The 18,027-nt window shown below is 38.5% G+C and overlaps 1 protein-coding gene across 1 annotated transcript in view; it reads right to left on the bottom strand.

Annotated features, from left to right (window-relative positions):
• Nucleotides 1-18,027, bottom strand: part of ASB4 (ankyrin repeat and SOCS box containing 4) — a 125,886-nt gene that overhangs the window by 96,922 nt on the left and 10,937 nt on the right. The gene's annotated exons all lie outside the window — the stretch shown is intronic.

Here is an 18,027-nt window from a genome sequence, read left to right on the forward strand (position 1 = left end):
TGGCTAAAATAAAAAAAAATAATAATAATGACAACACCATATTCTGGTGAGGATCTGGAGAAACTGGATTTTTTCATACATTTCTGGTAGGGATGTAAAATAGTACAGTTACTTCAAGAAGCAGTTTGGCAGTTTCTCAAAAAACTAAACATGCAACTATCACATTACCCAGCAATTGCATTCCTGGGCATTTATCTTAGAGAAATGAAAACTTATGCTCACACAAAGACCTATAGATGAGTGTTCATGGAAGCTTTTTTGTTATAATCAAAAACTGGAATCAATCCAGTTGTTCTTCAACAGGAGAATGGTTTAACAAACTTTTACACTGTTACAGTTACACTGACCATGGAAAACTACTCAGCAATTAATTTAAAATGAACTATTGATATATACAACAATTTGGATGAATCTCCAGGGAATTATGCTAAAAAGCCAATCCCCCAAAATTGCATACTGTATGATTCCACTCATGTGACATTTTTGAAATTGCAAAATTTTAGAAAATGAAGACAGACTAGTGGTTGTGAGGAGGTGGGGAAAGGAAGGATGAGAAGGAGAGAGGTATGCCTGTAAAAGGGCAACATAAGGGACCCTTGTGGTGGTGGTAATGGAACTGCTCAGTGGTAGAGGATACATGAACCTACAAAGGTGATAAAATTGTATAGTACTTAATACACACACACATACAAATGAGTACAAGTAAAACTGGGGAAACCTGAATAAAATCAATGGGTTTCATCAATGTCAATATCCTGGTTGTGATATTATACTATAATTTTTCAAAATATTACCATTGAGGGAAACTGGGCAAAATGTATGAGGGATCTCTCTGTATTATCTCTTACCACTGCATGTGAGTCTACAATTATCTCAATAAAAATTTCAATTAAAAGTATCTGTGATATGTAGCTCAAGCAGTGATACAGGGAAATTTATGGGAATAAAATGCTTAAACTTTAGCCTGTGTTGCTAGTAATTTTTGCTCAGAAAGTCCTGATAATGCAGAAAGATGAAAATATTAGCTGCTTCTGGACAAATATATCACAGATTTAAATGTAAAATGTAATACTATAAAACTTTTAGAAGAAAACATGAAGAAAATCTTTGTGACCTAGAGTTGGGTAAAGAGTTCTTAGATATGACTCCAAAGGCATGATTCATAAAAGAAATAATTGGAGCTCATCAAAATTTGAAATGCTTGCTCTGCAAAATACCCTATTAAGAAGATAAAAACACAAAACAAAAACTGGGAGAAAATATTTGCAAATCATGTATTCAATGAAACATTCATATCCAGAACATGTAAAGAGTATTTTAACCTCAACAGTAAAGCAAACAATCTAATTAGAAATGGGTAAAAGATTTGAACATACACTTTACCAAAGGGAATAGAAAATATGTACACTTAAAAATTTTCAATACCATTAATGCAGTAGGCAGAATGATGGCCTCCAAATGGTGTCCACCTTCTAATTTCTGGAACCTGTGAATATATGATCTTACTTGGTGGAAGGGACTTTGCAGATGTGATTAAAGTTAAGGACCTTGGGACTGCCCTGGCAGTCCAGTGGTTAAGACTTTGCCCTCCAGTGAACGGGGTTCGGGTCCAATCCCTGGTCAGGGAGGTAAGATCCCACATGCCTCGGGGCCAAAAAAACCAAAGCATAAAACAGAAGCAACATTGTAACAAACTCAATAAAGACTTTAAAAATGGTCCATGTCAAAAAAAAAAAGAATCTAAAAAAAAAAAAGTTAAGGACCTTGAGATAGGGAGATTATCCTGGCTTATCCAGGTAGGCCCAGTTTTATCATATGAGTCCTTAAAAGGTGAAAATCTTTTCTGGCTATGGTCAGAGATACACAACAACAGAAGGGTCAAAGATATGTGATATTGCTGGCTTTGAAGATGGAAGGAGGGCCAGGAGCCTCTGGCGGCCTCTAGAAGCTAGAAAAGTCAAGGAAATAAATCTTCCGAAAAGGAATGAAGCCCTGCCTACACCACGATTTTAGCCTCATGGGACCTGTGTCAGGCTTCTGACCTACAGAACTATAAAACAATAAACTTGTGCTGTTTTAAGCTGCTAAAGTGGTGGTAAGTTGTTAGGGCAGCAATAGAAAACTAATACAATCAGTCATTACAGAAATGCAAATTAAAACCATGATGAGATACCAATACATGCCCATTAAAACAGCTAAAATAAAAATTACTGACAGTAGCAAACACGAGAGAGGATGTGGAGAAACTGAATCCTCATAAATTGTTAGTGGGAATGTAAAATGATACAGCTACTCTGGGAAGCAGTTTGGAATTTTCCTTAAAACCTAAACATGCAACTATCACATGAGCCAGAAACTGTACTCCTGGACATTTATCCTAGAGAAATGAAAACTAATGTTTACACAAAAACCTATAAAATAATGTTCATAGAAGCTTTATTTGTAATAGCCCAAAACAGGAAACAATCCAAACGTCCTTCAATGGATGAATCAATAAACAAACAGTGATATACCCATACTATGAAATAATTCTCAGCAATAAATAGAAACAAACTACAGACACATGCAACAACTTGGATGGATCTCGAGAGCATTATCTGAGTGGAAAAAAAAAAAGGCCGGTCTCAAGGAGTTGAATACTGTATGATTCCATTTGCATAACATTCTCAAAGTAACAAACTACAGTGATGGAGAACAGGTCAGTGGTAGCCAGGGGTTAGGGATGGGGAAAGTGTGTGACTATTAAGAGATAAAATGAAGGACTTTATCTGCAATGATGGAACATTGCTGTATCCTGGTTGTGATGATAGTTGTCTGAATCTATGCCATACAATTTTATAGAACTACCCCCCCCAAAAAAACACAGTATACAACAGCATCATTCATAATAGCCAAGAAGTGGAAACAACCCAAATGTCCAACAACTGATGAATGGATGCACAAAATGTGGTACATCAATATAATGAAATGGTTTTTGGCAATAAAAAAGAATAAAGTACTGATACATGCTACAAAATGGATGAAAACATTAGGCAAATATACAGAGACAGAAGGTAAATTAGTGATTGCCTAGGACTGGAGGATAGAGAATCAAGAGTGACTGCTAATGGGTATGGGTTTTCTTTTTGGATGTAATGAAAATGTTCTAAAATAGATTATGTTGATGGTTGTACAACTCTGAATTTACGACAAATCAGTGAATTGTACACTTTAAATGGGTGAATTTGTGGTATATGAATCGTATGGCATATGGTACATGAATCATAATTTCAGTAAAGTTGTTTTTTTAAAAAAAGGAGTGCATGTCAAAACTGATGAAATCTGAATGAGGCCTGCACCTGAGCTAATGGTATTGTGCCAAAATGAGTTTCTTGGCTTTGACAACGTATTACATACATTGTACTAAGTGAAGGGTACATGGGAATCCTCTGTACTATTTGGCAACTTCTTGTGAGTCATAAATTATTTCAAAATTAAAAAATTATTTTTAAGGAAAGTGTGCTGCTTCATGCACTTGGTTGAAAGACCTTTGAAGAAGGAGGGAGCCCTGGGGCAATGGACAGAAAGATGACAGGGTTACTACAGCGGGAGCAGTCAAGTATGTCAACCACCCCATGGTTCTCCCTGTGTAAAGAAACAAGCAAGAGTGGTGCCCACCTTCAGGCAGCAACAACACATGTAGAGGCCTCCACTGGAAAGGAAGGACTAGGATCTTGGAATAATGGTCACAAACAGGAGGAATGAAGAGTGTCCATCCCTCCTGTAGCTATAGGTACACCCCAATCAATAGTCTCTTCTGCCTCTCCCACAAGTGACTGCAAGTGGTCTGCCAGTCCGCTCCCAGCATCATTTCATGAATCTCCCCCATATGCAGGCTGGAGTAAATTGATGGAGCTTTCCCAGGATGGCCAAACAGGGCAACACAAATACAAAGATACACACACGACCACTTAACAGTTGAGATTAGCCAGCATCATGAGAAAGAGGTACCATGCATGAAAGAATGCACACGTGAAGAAATAGTTAATAGAGCTGGCAGCACTGGACTTTAGACACCATCACTACTTTATTTAACACATATTTCCTGAGCTTGCCTGTTATGTAAGAGGTACTTTAACTTCAGGAGATACCACAGTAAACACAACAGGCAAGGTTGCTACCATCATGGACATTTCAATTTTTACTGGTTGAGACAGACAACAAAAATATAAGCAAAGGAAAATATCAGAGCACAAAACGTGTTTTGGACAAAAATAAAGCAGAGTGGACCTTCCCTGGTGGCGCAGTTGTTAAGAATCTGCCTGCCAATGCAGGGGACACGGGTTCAAGCCCTGGTCCGGGAAGATCCCGCATGCCGCAGAGCAACTAAGCCCATGCACCACAACTACTGAGCCTGCGCTCTAGAGCCCGCGTACCACAACTACTGAGCCCGCGTACCACAACTACTGAGCCCGCGTGCCACAACTACTGAAGCCCGCGCGCCTAGAGCCCGTGCTCTGCAACAAGAGAAGCCACCGCAATGAGAAGCCTGTGCACCACACGAAGAGTAGCCCCCACTCACTGCAAATAGAGAAAGCCTGCACGCATCAACGAAGACCCAATGCAGCCAAAAATAAATAAATTAATTAATTAAAAAAAAATAAAGCAGAGTAAGAAAGGAGTAGGGGGGAGAGAGAGAATATGTCTTTGAGGGTATTAAGTACTGCTTTGGATAAGGTAGTCAGGGATTATCTCTCTGATGGAGAGGTAACCTTTGAGTGGAGATCTGAATAGTGGTGGGAGCAAGTCTTATAACGTCCGGGGGGGTGGAAATAGGGCAAGCAGGGGAGGGGAACAGGTATCTGTGTGTGGAGGATTTGAAATTTTGACAATAGCAGGGAAAGCAAAGTGTTTGGAGCAGAATGCGCAAAAGGGGGGAAGTTCAGAGAATCCACAGGAGCCTGATCATCTAGGACAATCTAGGCCATTTTAAGGACTTGTTATTTTATTCTAAGCTTAATTGATACAGTATATTCCAAGAGTATTTTAACCAGCAATTCTTTAAAAAGAATCAGCCAGCAATCGTGTAAATTAAAGGCTTCATCTTTGAAATGAATCATTCAATAGATGAGTAGAAGAGCAGATGGGACACACAAAAAGAGCAAATTAGTGAGCTGGAGGAAAAACCCAAATATTCTTTTTCCAGAATACAGGACACACACACAATAAAAAGATGTAAAGTAAGAAGAGGAAGACAGAATCTCAAACAATCCATTCAGAAGATCCAAATTTTATCTAATAGAAGTTTTGGAAGATACTATTAGAAAAGTCCTTTTAGGAAAAATGGAGAAGAGACAATATTCAGAGCAATACAAATATAAATATATTTGTATATATTTTGCTCTGAACATAAATATAAATATATGCTTAAATAATACCATTAAGAAGTTTCAATTTATATGAAACAGAGCAAATTCTGCACCTAATAAAGACATAAATATTTATCAAAAATCCATGGATCATTACAAAATATGACCATATACTACACAACAAAAGAAGAAGATAGACAGTTATTTTATAAGACTATTACAATCTCTAAATGTAAACAATGCAAATCCTGCCCAAGAATAAAATTAGAGGTCAATTTCACTTAAGAACATAGAGTCCTAAATAAATATTAGCAAATCAAATCTGGCAGTGTATTTTAAAAAAATGATGAAGTAGAGTTCACTGTTTTTTAAAAAACTCTATATGTAATTTATTATGTTAACACATTAAAAGTTAAAGCAATATGATTATGTCAAATGACATAAGTAAAACTTTAGGTAGATTTCAACATTCATTTAAACTTTAATTTTTATTTTTTCAGCTACAAGAGATTTATTAAAGAAAGGCTTCCTAGAGACATTAAGCGAATGGGAGAAGGACAGGGAAAGGGAAGAAGCCAAAAAAGGAAGCGATTTCATGTGAAGTCCCAGCCTGATTCCAAGGGGAGCTCCGGAGCATAAATTACTCCTTAGACCATGTCCTTCCTTGAAGCAGGGGAAGAGGGCTTGGTATTCTCTGCACTTCCTGCAACTGTGGTTTGGTGTCTGACATTAATCTGGGGTAAATCTTCAGTCATTATTGCTTCAAATATTGCTTTTGTTCCTTTCTCTCTTTCTTCTCCTTCTGGTATTCCCATTATGCATGTTAGATCTCTTGTAGATGTCTCACAGTTTCTGGTTATTCTGTTCTGTTTTCTTCAGTCTTTTTTTTTTTTTGCTTTGCTTCTCAGTTTTGGAAGTTTCCATTAAGATATCAAGTTCAGAGAGTCTTCCCTCAGCTGTGTCTAGTCTACTAATGAGCCCATCAAAGCCATTCTTCATTTCTGTTATGGTGATTTTGATCACTAGCAATTCTTTTTGATTCTTTCTTAGGATTGCCATCCCTCTGCTTACATTATCTGTCTGTTCTTGCATGTTGTCTAGTTGTTCCATTAGATTCTTTAATATATTAGTCATAGTTGTTTTAAATTTCTGGTCTGATAATTCCAATATTCCTGCCATATCTGACTCTGGTTCTGATGCTTGTTCAGTCTCTTCAAACTGTGTTTTTGCCTTTTAGTATGCCTTGCAGCCTCTCTGGGAACCAGTGCCATGGTAGGAAAACTTGAACTGTAATCATTAAAGGCTTGCTAGAGGATTAGTATGGACAAGTACGAAAGTTAAAAACTCCAAGGGGACCCAGTCATGGGGGGCAGTCCCACACTTGTGAATTTTATCACTAGGAGCTCCAACAGGTCCTCACAGTGAATATCAGAGAAAAATCCCCTTGTACTTCTAGCAGGGAGAGGGGAAAAGTAACCTTTTTGAAATGTGTCATTGCATTCTATTCTTCTTAACAAAGGCTGCCCTCGCGATAAACTATTTTACCAGAGATTAACCTGGTGGAATTTTATCAGAGCCCAACCTACCTGAGGGAAGGGAAACACTCAACTCCAGACTCCTGTAGCCGTCCTCTCCCAGCTAAGAGCGGGGGGAAAAACTTGCAAGCACTGGTGAGGTTCACAGTGCAGGGGCAGAGGCTCACCAAAAGACTGAGACCTAATCATAGGACTATAGAACACCTCCTTTCTTCCCACACCTCACCACCACACCACTAAAGGCCTACTTACAACTGTTCCTTTTACTCAGTATACCTAAATTAGTGGATAAATACCAAGTTCACAGATGGTAAGATTTGCCATTTTAAAGATGTCAATTCTCCAAAAATGAATCTATAAATTCAGTATATCCCATATCTAAGGTCAATAGGATTTTTCATAAACTTTTACATGCTAATTATAAAATTTATATGGAGGTGTAAGATTTTAAGAACAATCAAGATATTTTTGCTTTAAAAAGGTAACTGGGCTGGGGTAATAGAATTTGTTCAATCTAATATGCAATTGTATTATAAATCTATAGTGATTTATTAAATTTTTTTTAAATTAATTAATTTATTTTTGGCTGCGTTGGGTCTTTGTTGCTGCACGCGGGCTTTCTCTAGTTGTGGTGAGCAGGGGCTACTCTTTGTTGTGGTTCGTGGGCTTCTCATTGTGGTGGCTTCTCCTGTTGCAGAGCACAGTCTCTAGGCACGCAGGCTTCAGTAGTTGTGGCACATGGGCTCAGTAGTTGTGGCTTGTGGGCTCTAGAGCGCAGGCTCAGTACTTGTGGTTCACGGGCTTAGTTGCTCCGCAGCATGTGGGATCTTCCCGGACCAGGGCTCGAACCTGTGCCCCCTGCATTGGCAGGCAGATTCTTAACCACTGCGCCACCAGGGAAGCCCCTATAGTGATTTAAATAGCATTATTGGCACAATAAGAAAAAGAGATCAATTTTTTAAAGAATAAAAATTCTAGAAACAGACCCATGAATACATAAGAAAGTCAAATTGCAGAATTACAAAGATAAATGAATATCCAAAAAGATACTTGGTCTCACAAAGATTCAGAAGCATACAAATAAAAAGGAAAATGAAATACCTTTTTTTATGCAACAGTCAGGCAAAAAATAAAATGTCCAATAACATCAATTGATTGGTAAGGATTAGAGGGAAAGGTATTTTCATATTGCTGTTGTGTTAACTTAGTATAGCCACTCTGGAGGACAATTAGGCAGTGTAGTAATTGATTAAAACTGAATATATGCATACTCTAAGACTCAGCAAATCTATTTCTAGGCATTTACCCTATATAAACATTTATACTTATGCACAAGAAATCACATGCAAGATTATTTATTGCATAATTATTTGTGATAGCAAAAAATCTGAATATCAATTAGAATCAGTTAAATAAACTAAAGCACATTCGTGCAGAGGAATATTATGCATCAAAGAATAAAGTACTCCTGTGAGAACTAGTAACATGGAAAATATACCTAGGTGACCTCAAGTTCAGAGATATAATTTAAATATTTATAAGAGTTTTATGGGGCTTAATGATAAGCAATATTGATAGACAGCATATGAAAAGAATTCAGGTAGGATTCATGGAAGCTCAAAGATCTCTAGAGTTGAATGGAACTGCGTTTACTTATTTTAGCCTTAGGAACGCAAGCTTTAATCAAGTGATGTTGCCCCCTGTGTAGGATTTCACAGTCTAATCTGATTTAAATGATGAGTAATTAAAAGGTTAATTTTGTGTCAATTTGGCTGGCCCACAGTGCCCAGATATTTGGTCAAACATTATTCTGGATGTTTCTGTGAAGGTGCTTTTGTGGGTTTTTTTCTTTTTTTTAGTTAATTTTTATTGGAGTATAGTTGATTTACAATGTGTTAGTTTCTGCTGTACAGCAAAGTGAATCAGTTAAACATATACATATATCCACTCTTTTTTAGATTCTGTTCCCATATAGGTCATTATGGAGTACTGAGTAGAGTTCCCTGTGCTATACAGTAGGTTCTTATTAGTTATCTATTTTATATATAGTAGTATGTATATGTCAATCCCAATTTCTCAATTTATCCCTCTCCACCTTTCTCCCTTGGTAACCGTAAGTTTGTTTTCTACATCTGTGACTCTATTTCTGTTTTGTAAATAGGTTCATTTGTACTAATTTTTTAGATTCCACATATAAGCGATATCATACGATATTTGTCTTTCTCTGTCTGACTTACTTCACTCAGTATGACAATCTCTAGGTCCAACCATGTCACTGCAAATGGCATTATTTCTGTGAAGGTGTTTTTGAAATGAAACTAACTTGGTGGACTTTGAGTAAAGAAGATTACTCTCCATAATGTAGGTGGGTCTCATCCTATTAGTTTGAGGCCTTAATAAAACAAAGACTGACATCCCCTGAGCAAGAAGGAATTCTGTCTGCAGACTGCCTTTGGACTCAAACTGCCCCCCTTTCCTGGGTCTCCAGCCTGCTGGCCCACTCTGCAGATTTTTGGACTTACCAAGCCTCCACAATCACATGGGCCATTTCCTTAAAATAAATCTCTCTCTATGTAACTATGCATAGCCTATTGGCTCTGTTTCTCTGGAGAACCCTGACTAATCCAGTAATGACAGGACTCAAATCCAGGCATGTAAGCTATGTCTGTGGCCAGCTTACTCTTGAAGTTTTGGAGTCACTGGCTTTGCAATTTTTCATATAAGTAAGGACCAGTGCATATCATCATTGCCACAGTGATCCAATTATGCAAGTCTATAACCTCTGTTTGTTGCAAAACTCTATCAAGCAAAGAAAACAACCCCAAAATTATATAATAAAGTAACCCCCAAAATCATGTGAAATAACATAATTTTTCTTTAGTAGGTAAGCATCTTTCAACCCTAAGAAAATTTGAAGGTAAATATATAAATGTCAAGATAAACAAATCTGTGTTTTCAATAATTTAGTGTTCAGAATTTTGCATAATTTTATATTCCATATACCTGTAATATTCAAAATTTAGTCTGATAGAATAATAGCTTATTAGAACAGCAATCTTGTGATTCTAATTTAAAATGTACTATATAATTTATTTAGGCTTGTGATTTTAATTTAATGTCTGTGCTTCATAAATATTGATGGAACATTAAGAGAATTTAAGAATCATCTATTTATAAGTATAATTTATTTCATATATGAGCTATTTAACTACTCGGGAAAATTTTGTTTGTTAAATCAGACAATGTAGAACTTTAAAAGGAAACAGAATATTAGTTTCATGACTGCAGTTTGGATAAAGAAGTTTAAATACCTAACTCTATAAATTGGTCTTAATATTAATCAAAGACCTCTTAAAGGGATTGTTGAAATTTGCTATGAATAGAATAATAAGATTTGTAATCTCTTCTTCAAGCATAAGATATAGGTTTCATAATCTATAATTAATAAATTATCAATTTTTAAAAACAAAGATCACCTCTGAAGAGTGTTTTCTGTGCTAAAAAAGTCATCCTCAAGGCACCAGAAAAACTAGTTGACAATATTGCTTCATGAACACACACACAATAATACCATATGTTTCTATAGGTACATATATAAGAAAATAATAGACAAAGAAAAGAATACATATGAAACTAAGAAAAGTATTTTCCCATGGACAAAGGGTAGGGAGATTTTAATTTTATCAGTAACATTTGAATATTTTGCAGTGTGAAAGCATACATGTGCTGCTTGTGTAAGAAAAAATAAATTAAAGAAAATCCTTTCTTAGGTCATGTGTACCCATTCCGGGTTCAATAATCAGGGGTCGATATACTTCTGACTCTCTATGTTGTCTCAAAACAAGTCTGTGTCAGGAGTTAACCTTGCTCCTTTCATACTAACACAAAGCTATTCTCCGAACACTACCATGTCCAACCACCTTCCTATTTGAGGGGCTTTATATAACGGGTAAAACTAAAAAATACAAATAAGACTCCAAATGTAATTTTGGTACTAATGTTGAGAGTTTTGTTGGATTTGTCAGTATCACCATGGCAAGAGGTGAAACATAATAGTTTAGGGAATATCAACAAAAGTAGGAGGGCATGCTTGTAAAAAGGCTCTGGGGTGGGGACCTCCTGACATACAAGACCATATTTTCCAAGTGTAGCCTGGAGAAGAAACTTGTTATTTTCAAAGAACTAAAGGTAGAATTCCTCTTGAGGTGCTAAGACTCTTGTTTGTTTGCTAGAAAAGAACCTGCAGCCAGGCTGGATGTGAAATGACAGGCTTTGAGACATGGTCTGGAAGAGAAGGCAGAACAGAGGGAAAGTGAAAATCCTTGGCATAAAGATTTCATTCTAGAGCAAAACGGGGAGGGCCCTAATATTGAAGTAGAGGGTCCTTGGGTCAGTGTCCTTTTAAAATTACCATGTATGATCCTGTCTTGAAGAACAAATAGGCAAAATAAAGTGGCATTACTGGAGGTTGTATACAAAGGTTTTTGAAAGATGAGATATTTAATTAAAATTGCTGCTATCCATTAAAAACTTGTGCTTAGAAAAGTTTATTAGGTTACAAAATTATAGGGTTTTAAATTTTATTTATTATTATTTTTCTTAAGAAATAGGTCAGTAATGTATATTGTCTTTCCTGGCTAAAGCTCTAGTAATATCTGCCATGACCATAAAACTCCTTGCTGAAATTATGTGTAAAAATTTGCTCAGCACAGGAGATAGTTCCACCCTGACCTAGAAACCAGAGCCAGGAGCTGAATGATCTGATCCAACCTTCCTTTGCTCCTACATGTTAAGCCTCAGAAGAGGGAAAGTCCCCAGCTATCCAGGTGAGCTGCACAACTCCTGGGCAGAACTGAACTCTGAACTCTGCAGGACCCCCAGGTAAGCAGTGGCTCTCCCTTGCCACCCTGCTGGAGGACAGTGTCTAGGAATGGTGGCAATAAAGATCATTTCTGTTCCCACATAGTCAGGATGTTAATTATCAAAAGACTAGTTGGGATTATTACAAAGAAACATCCTTCGGTGCTCTCCTGGAACAATAAGAACACAAGGAGAATTTTGGTTTTACCCTTGGAAAGCTGAGAGGGAGAGAGATGCTGGAGAAATGGACTGATGGCCCAGCAAAATGGTGAGACAACTGGGTGGAAGGAAGAATAAGGACAAGAAAGAAATGTCCAGTGATGAAGGTGACTGGGAGTTAGAACAAGGAGAGGTAGAATAAGGCTACTTAATAATTACTTTTATACTGTTTATTTGGCTGTACTGTGAAGTGACTCTCCTCCACCCCCAGCTACCTGAATCTTCAGTGCCAAATGTATTAATTGTCTTAACGGTTCTTTGTAGATCATTAAAGGAAAGGGAAGGTAGTTGCATACTGCAGGGTGGAGGGAAGAGAAGAGACACAGGAAATAAGACACACAGCAAAGGTGGAGAATTTCAAGTAAGCAAGAAAGAAGGGTGATCCAAGCCCCTGAACTTCATGCCAAGGAATCCTTAGGGAGACTTAGAGCAACAGATTACATGAGATGGGGTTTGAGCAAGTTAAAAAACTTATTAAAGAGAAAGATAACTCCAAAGTTTGGAGGTGTGAGGACCACCCAGGAGGCTATCACATGTATTACACATCACTGACACCAGACAGGGAGAAATGAAGAGGTCAAAGACTGGTTCTATGTATTCCAGTGGACTCTGAGATTCATTATCTACTTCTTTGTCTGTGCATCTATCCACCCATCTATCTGTCACTGATTTTATCTATCCAGTTGTTCACACCCAGTTTTCCTCAATATCACTCTCTATTTCCTTTAAGCTTTGAATGGTTTCTTCAGTATTGAAGGGAATTCCTTTTCTAGTTAATAACAGGGGTAGAATTAGCAAGCGCTAATGCAGTCTGTGGCCACAACCTAAAACCAACAAAACACAAAGAAAAACACAAAGAAAAAAGTGCTTTTTCTTGCTATTTCCCTCTTTGGTGGCAAGAGGTTGCTTACTAAAGCTTTAGGAGATGGCCTAAGTGAGTTTCTCTGTAGCCCCCTGGGGGTGGGGGTGATGGGGTCAACTTCCGGTCCCAGGTCAGCTCCACAGCCGCCCTTGGACTAGGAGGAGTTCAGCTGTCAGCACTCATGGATGATCACCAGTCTGGAGTCCAGCAGAGGCTGCTGACCCACAAGCCCACTGTCCTCTTTCATCCCTTCTTCCTGTGTGCTCTTCACTGTTCAATTCTGTCCAATTTCCTCCACCAGGAATTTTCCATTATTCCTGTGATTTCTCATGACTTATGGGCCTCTATGCAGTGCCTCATGTTGCTAGAATTGGCTTCATTTTCCACTTTTAAGATATTCAAGTAACTTCAATTTCTTCTCACTTAGAATAGTCACACGACTTACTTTCTAAATTTTGGAATGTAGGAGAGGTTACTTGAAATGAAATATAAGGTTACAAAGAATACTGAGGACTTAATTTAGCATCCCCCCTCCATCTCTGCAATTTAACCATATTTCATGTAAACAGTCATTATGTTTTCAAGTCATAAAATATTAAGTAAACATGGATGATAACCACGATCTGTGTCTGAAATAAGAAAGAGCCCCGCCCCTAATTCCCACACCAAAAGTGAGCTCATCTTCCCCCAAGGCAGCCAGGCAAATTCAAGCTCCAGAGCTTCTGTGAAATATAAAATAATGAAAAGAAAATGCACAGGCTTAAAAAAAATAATGATAATAATAATAAAACACTGCTTGCAGGAAAAATAAATGAAAGGCAGAAAATGAAATAAGTGTCCAAAAGTAATTCCTTAAGACTCTTATGTCAATTCTCCTAAAATAAAACATATCAAATAAAATCTAAATTCCTCCTGCTTGCCTGTGCTGTACACGCACAGTCCATTAGCAAAGGGGATGGGGTCCCTGGAAACGGAAGCATCAACCGAGTGAGCAGTGCCTTGGTCTTTATAACGTTGCCTCTAGGGAGAAAGTTCTTGACCTCCCCCACCACCCATCACTGTCCCTTCTCTGACCCTAGAAATGGGTGCTTTCAACTTCCACTTGTTAAAATGCTGGCCTGTCTTCCCAAGCTGCGGTTAGGTTCATGATGTCCCCTACAATGTCAAGGGCTGGCCCCAGAATCTGATTATCTGCTAATCTTTACTTCTGTTCCTCAGATGTCTCCTTGAATGGGCTTTGAGTCTCTCGCCTAAAACTGTGATACTCTTCCTGTTTCCTGTGGCAGGCCCAGTTCTATCACTTGCACCCCTTTTTGTCAGCCTGCATGGCAAAGCTGTTCACCAGAACAAAGAATAAATGGCAGGAAAAGGTACTCAAAGGAAGAAATCATGCATTTTTCAGAAAACTTACCAACTTGACGAAATTATCAAAATTGTTTTTCAGTAGTTCTTACTAGATACAAGTATATGGTAGCCCTCAGAACTTAGGAAAAACATATATACTTACAGTCTACTACACTGGATTTATATATAGCTATTTCAGTGGAAAAGCACACTATAAAGGATCAGCACTATGCAAAGTGGAGTGTTTGGGGTGAAAGGCAACCATTTAAAAAAATAGTCAGATATCAAACAAGGTCAAAGAATTTTTCAAAAAGTGGAGTACCAGAAGGAATGAGCTAAAAGATAAAAGATGGTAGCTGGAAAATGAGATCTTAAAAGTAAGATTTTAGAATTGTTGTGATTAGTGGTAATAGCAAAATCTTAAAGTACAACCATAGAAGTAGGCAGCGAAGTAGGGTAGAGACAAGGTCACTGGAGGAAAGGCAATTGTGGAACTGAAAATGTAAGTCTGGAAAGGTTACACAAAAGGATGTTAAAATCACCGAGCATTTTGGCAGGATAGTATAAAAGGGAGTGATTGTGGGTGGGAGCAGAACCATCTAGGACAGATGGGGAAGTATCCTAGGGTTGGGGGGTCAGTAGATAACACAGAAAGTTGAAAAGAGTATTTAGAGACGATGTTTCAGAACATAGGGGACTTTGTTAATGACTATGGGTTTCAGAGGACACAACAAAAGTGTTTTGGAAGTTGGGGGTGGGGGAGGATAGGGAGATGGGAGAAAGTACCCTGCCATATGGGAAGAGTCTGCAGGATGAAGGCTGACTAGGAAGCCTGGGCTTCTGCACGTGACCACATAACATAGGGATAAAGGGCCTAATGAGATGAAACAGATATTGGAGGTGAGGAGGTGAGTTGTTCCAGGGCTCTCTTGTCACTCTTGTCCATGGAGGTACAGAGGCCAGGAGAGGGGCCGTATTAGGCCAAGCACAGATAACTCTGGAGATTTCTTTCCAATCCTCTATCACCTCCACCGTCCACATTGTTCCCAGTCCGTATAAAGGGATAGATAGCAAATAGGTTGCATCCTCTATGGTCAAGGAATCACTGCCAGGAGCACTGCGGTATAAAGAACTTCAAGGCCACATTCAGATTCAGGAGAAAAGGAAAATGATCACCTCTATGCCAGTATCTGCTTTCCCTAGTTTAAGGTGATCCCTAAAGCTCAGTTCAATGTCTAAGTCTCCATCCTACTTCCTACTTTTCAACCTGCCTCCTAGCCACTTAGGACTTTAACATATGTCACTTTACTTCAGGCTACAACCTCAACCCTTCCTGAAGATCCTCTACACAACTTGCTGTGCTCTCTGCTACCGAACCCAACGTTTCCATGTCCAGACAAGACCTCATTCCTAAGCACTAAAAACTTGTCTGCAATCTTCTCCCGGGCTTGGAGCACATCAAAGGTGCTCAACAATCTTCCCCTGTCCATGCCACCCCAATCTGTTCCTCTCCCATCCCAGTTAGTGTATCTCCATTTACACATTTGAACAACCCAAGTCATCTTCAATTCCTCCTTCTCCCCCACGTCTTATGTCACCTATTTCCATCCATTCAACCTCTGAAATTCCTTATATCTGCTCCTTGTCCTCCCTCCCCACTGCCTCAGCCTTGTTCACATCTTTTCTCAAGGAGATTTAGGAAGTAGACTCTACCCAACTCACCCTCCAACAGCCATCAGAGTGACCTTTGTGAAACACTGTTTCTCCCTTCCTTAAAAGGCTTTTGTAGTGTGCTCCAAAGACAAAGAAGAAGATAAACTCAAAGGGCCAATATTGCCAGAACAAAGAGTTACAGGACTCCTATCACTCTGTCACAGTGTGACCACTGCTGTGTCCCAGAGCCCTCGGAAGCAGCATGCCTGGTCCCTTTCCCATCCCATATAAGGAAAGACATTTGCCCCGTTTTTCTCCCTCTCAGCACACTGAATGTATACATACTCTGCCCAGTCAGCAGATGACTTGCACATTCCCTGGCTATAAAAACAGACAAGCAACCCATGCTCATTGTCGACTTCCCCTGGCTACCAGGAAGTCGGCCCGCTGTTCTTGCAGCGACCCTTCTCTTTAATAAACTCTATCTTCCTTACATTCTGCCTTGTGTCTGGAAATTCTTTTCCAACCTGCGCTCCAACCACAACAGCTTTAGTGGCTTTGCAGCACATACAGGATAAAAATCAAAGTTCTTAGCCCTTGACAGATAACATTGAACATGTCTGTTCAGGTGCCTCCTCTCCCACCAGATTATGATCTCCACCAAGGCAGGAAGGTATGCCTCCTTTATTTTGAGTTCCCAGTAACTGCTTGGAGATGCAGAACATATTCAGTAAATGTGAAGTGAAGTAGTGCAAGCAGGCAGAGGAAAAGTATAAAAAGTAACCCAATTTTAAAGATGCTCTTTCATGAGAGTTGACACGAGCTCATTTTCTATAACTCTTGCTGTAGCTAATTCATCTCTGCTCTTACCATAAATAGCAAAGGAATAAAAATCTTTTAATTTGACAATTAACAAAAAATATATCAGGGTGGAAATGAGGGGGGATTTTTTGTTTTGTGTTTTAGAAATGAGGTGTTTTTTGTTCATTTGTTTTTGTTTGTTTAACTTTTTATTTTATATTGGAATATAGCCAATTAACAATGTTGTGACAGTTTCAGATGCACAGCAAAGCGACTCAGCCATACATATACACGTATCCATTTTCCCGCAGACTCCCCTCCCATCTAGCTGCCGCATAACATTGAGCAAAGTTCCCTGTGCTATACAGCAGGTCCTTGTTGGTTATACTTTTTATTTTTATTATTGTTTTAATTTTTTTTAAACATCTTTATTGGAGTATAATTGCTTTACATTGTTGTGTTAGTTGCTGCTGTATAAAAAAGTGAATCAGTTATACATATACATATATCCCCATACCCCCTCCCTCTTGCATCTCCCTCCCACCCTCCCTATCCCACCCCTCTAGGTGGTCACAAAGCACCGAGCTGATCTCCCTGTGCTATGCGGTTGCTTCCCACTAGCTATCTGTTTGACATTTGGTAGTGTTTATATGTCAATGCCACTCTCTCACTTCGTCTCAGCTTATCATTCCACCCCCGGGTCCTCAAGTCCATTCTCTACGTCTATGTCTTTATTCCTGTCCTGCCCCTAGGTTCTTCAGACCTTTTTTTTTTTAGATTCCATATATATGTGTTAGCATATGGTATTTGTTTTTCTCTTTCTGACTTACTTCATTCTGTATGACAGACTCTAGGTCCATCCACCTCACTACAAATAACTCAATTTCGCTTCTTTTTATGGTTGAGTAATATTCCATTGTACATATGTGCCACATCTTCTTTATCCATTCATCTGTCGATGGACGTGTAGGTTGTTTCTGTGTCCTGGCTATTGTAAATAGAGCTGCAATGAACATTGTGGTACATGACTCTTTTTGAATTACGGTTTTCTCAGGGTATATGCCCAGTAGTGGGATTGCTGGGTCATATGGTAGTTCTATTTTTAGTTTTTTAAGGAACCGCCATACTGTTCTCCATAGTGTATCAATTTACATTCCCACCAACAGTGCAAGAGGGTTCCCTTTTCTCCACACCCTCTGCAGCATTTATTGTTTGTAGATTTTTTGATGATGGCTATTCTGACTGGTATAAGGTGATATCTCATTGTAGTTTTGATTTGCATTTCTCTAATAATTAGTGATGTTGAACATCCTTTCATGTGTTTGTTGGCAATCTGTATATCTTCTTTGGAGAAATGTCTATTTAGGTCTTCTGCCCATTTTTGGATTGGGTTGTTTGTGTTTTT

This window comes from Balaenoptera borealis (genome assembly GCF_965194805.1).
Source record: "Balaenoptera borealis genome assembly, chromosome: 7".
Lineage (NCBI taxonomy): Eukaryota > Metazoa > Chordata > Mammalia > Artiodactyla > Balaenopteridae > Balaenoptera > Balaenoptera borealis.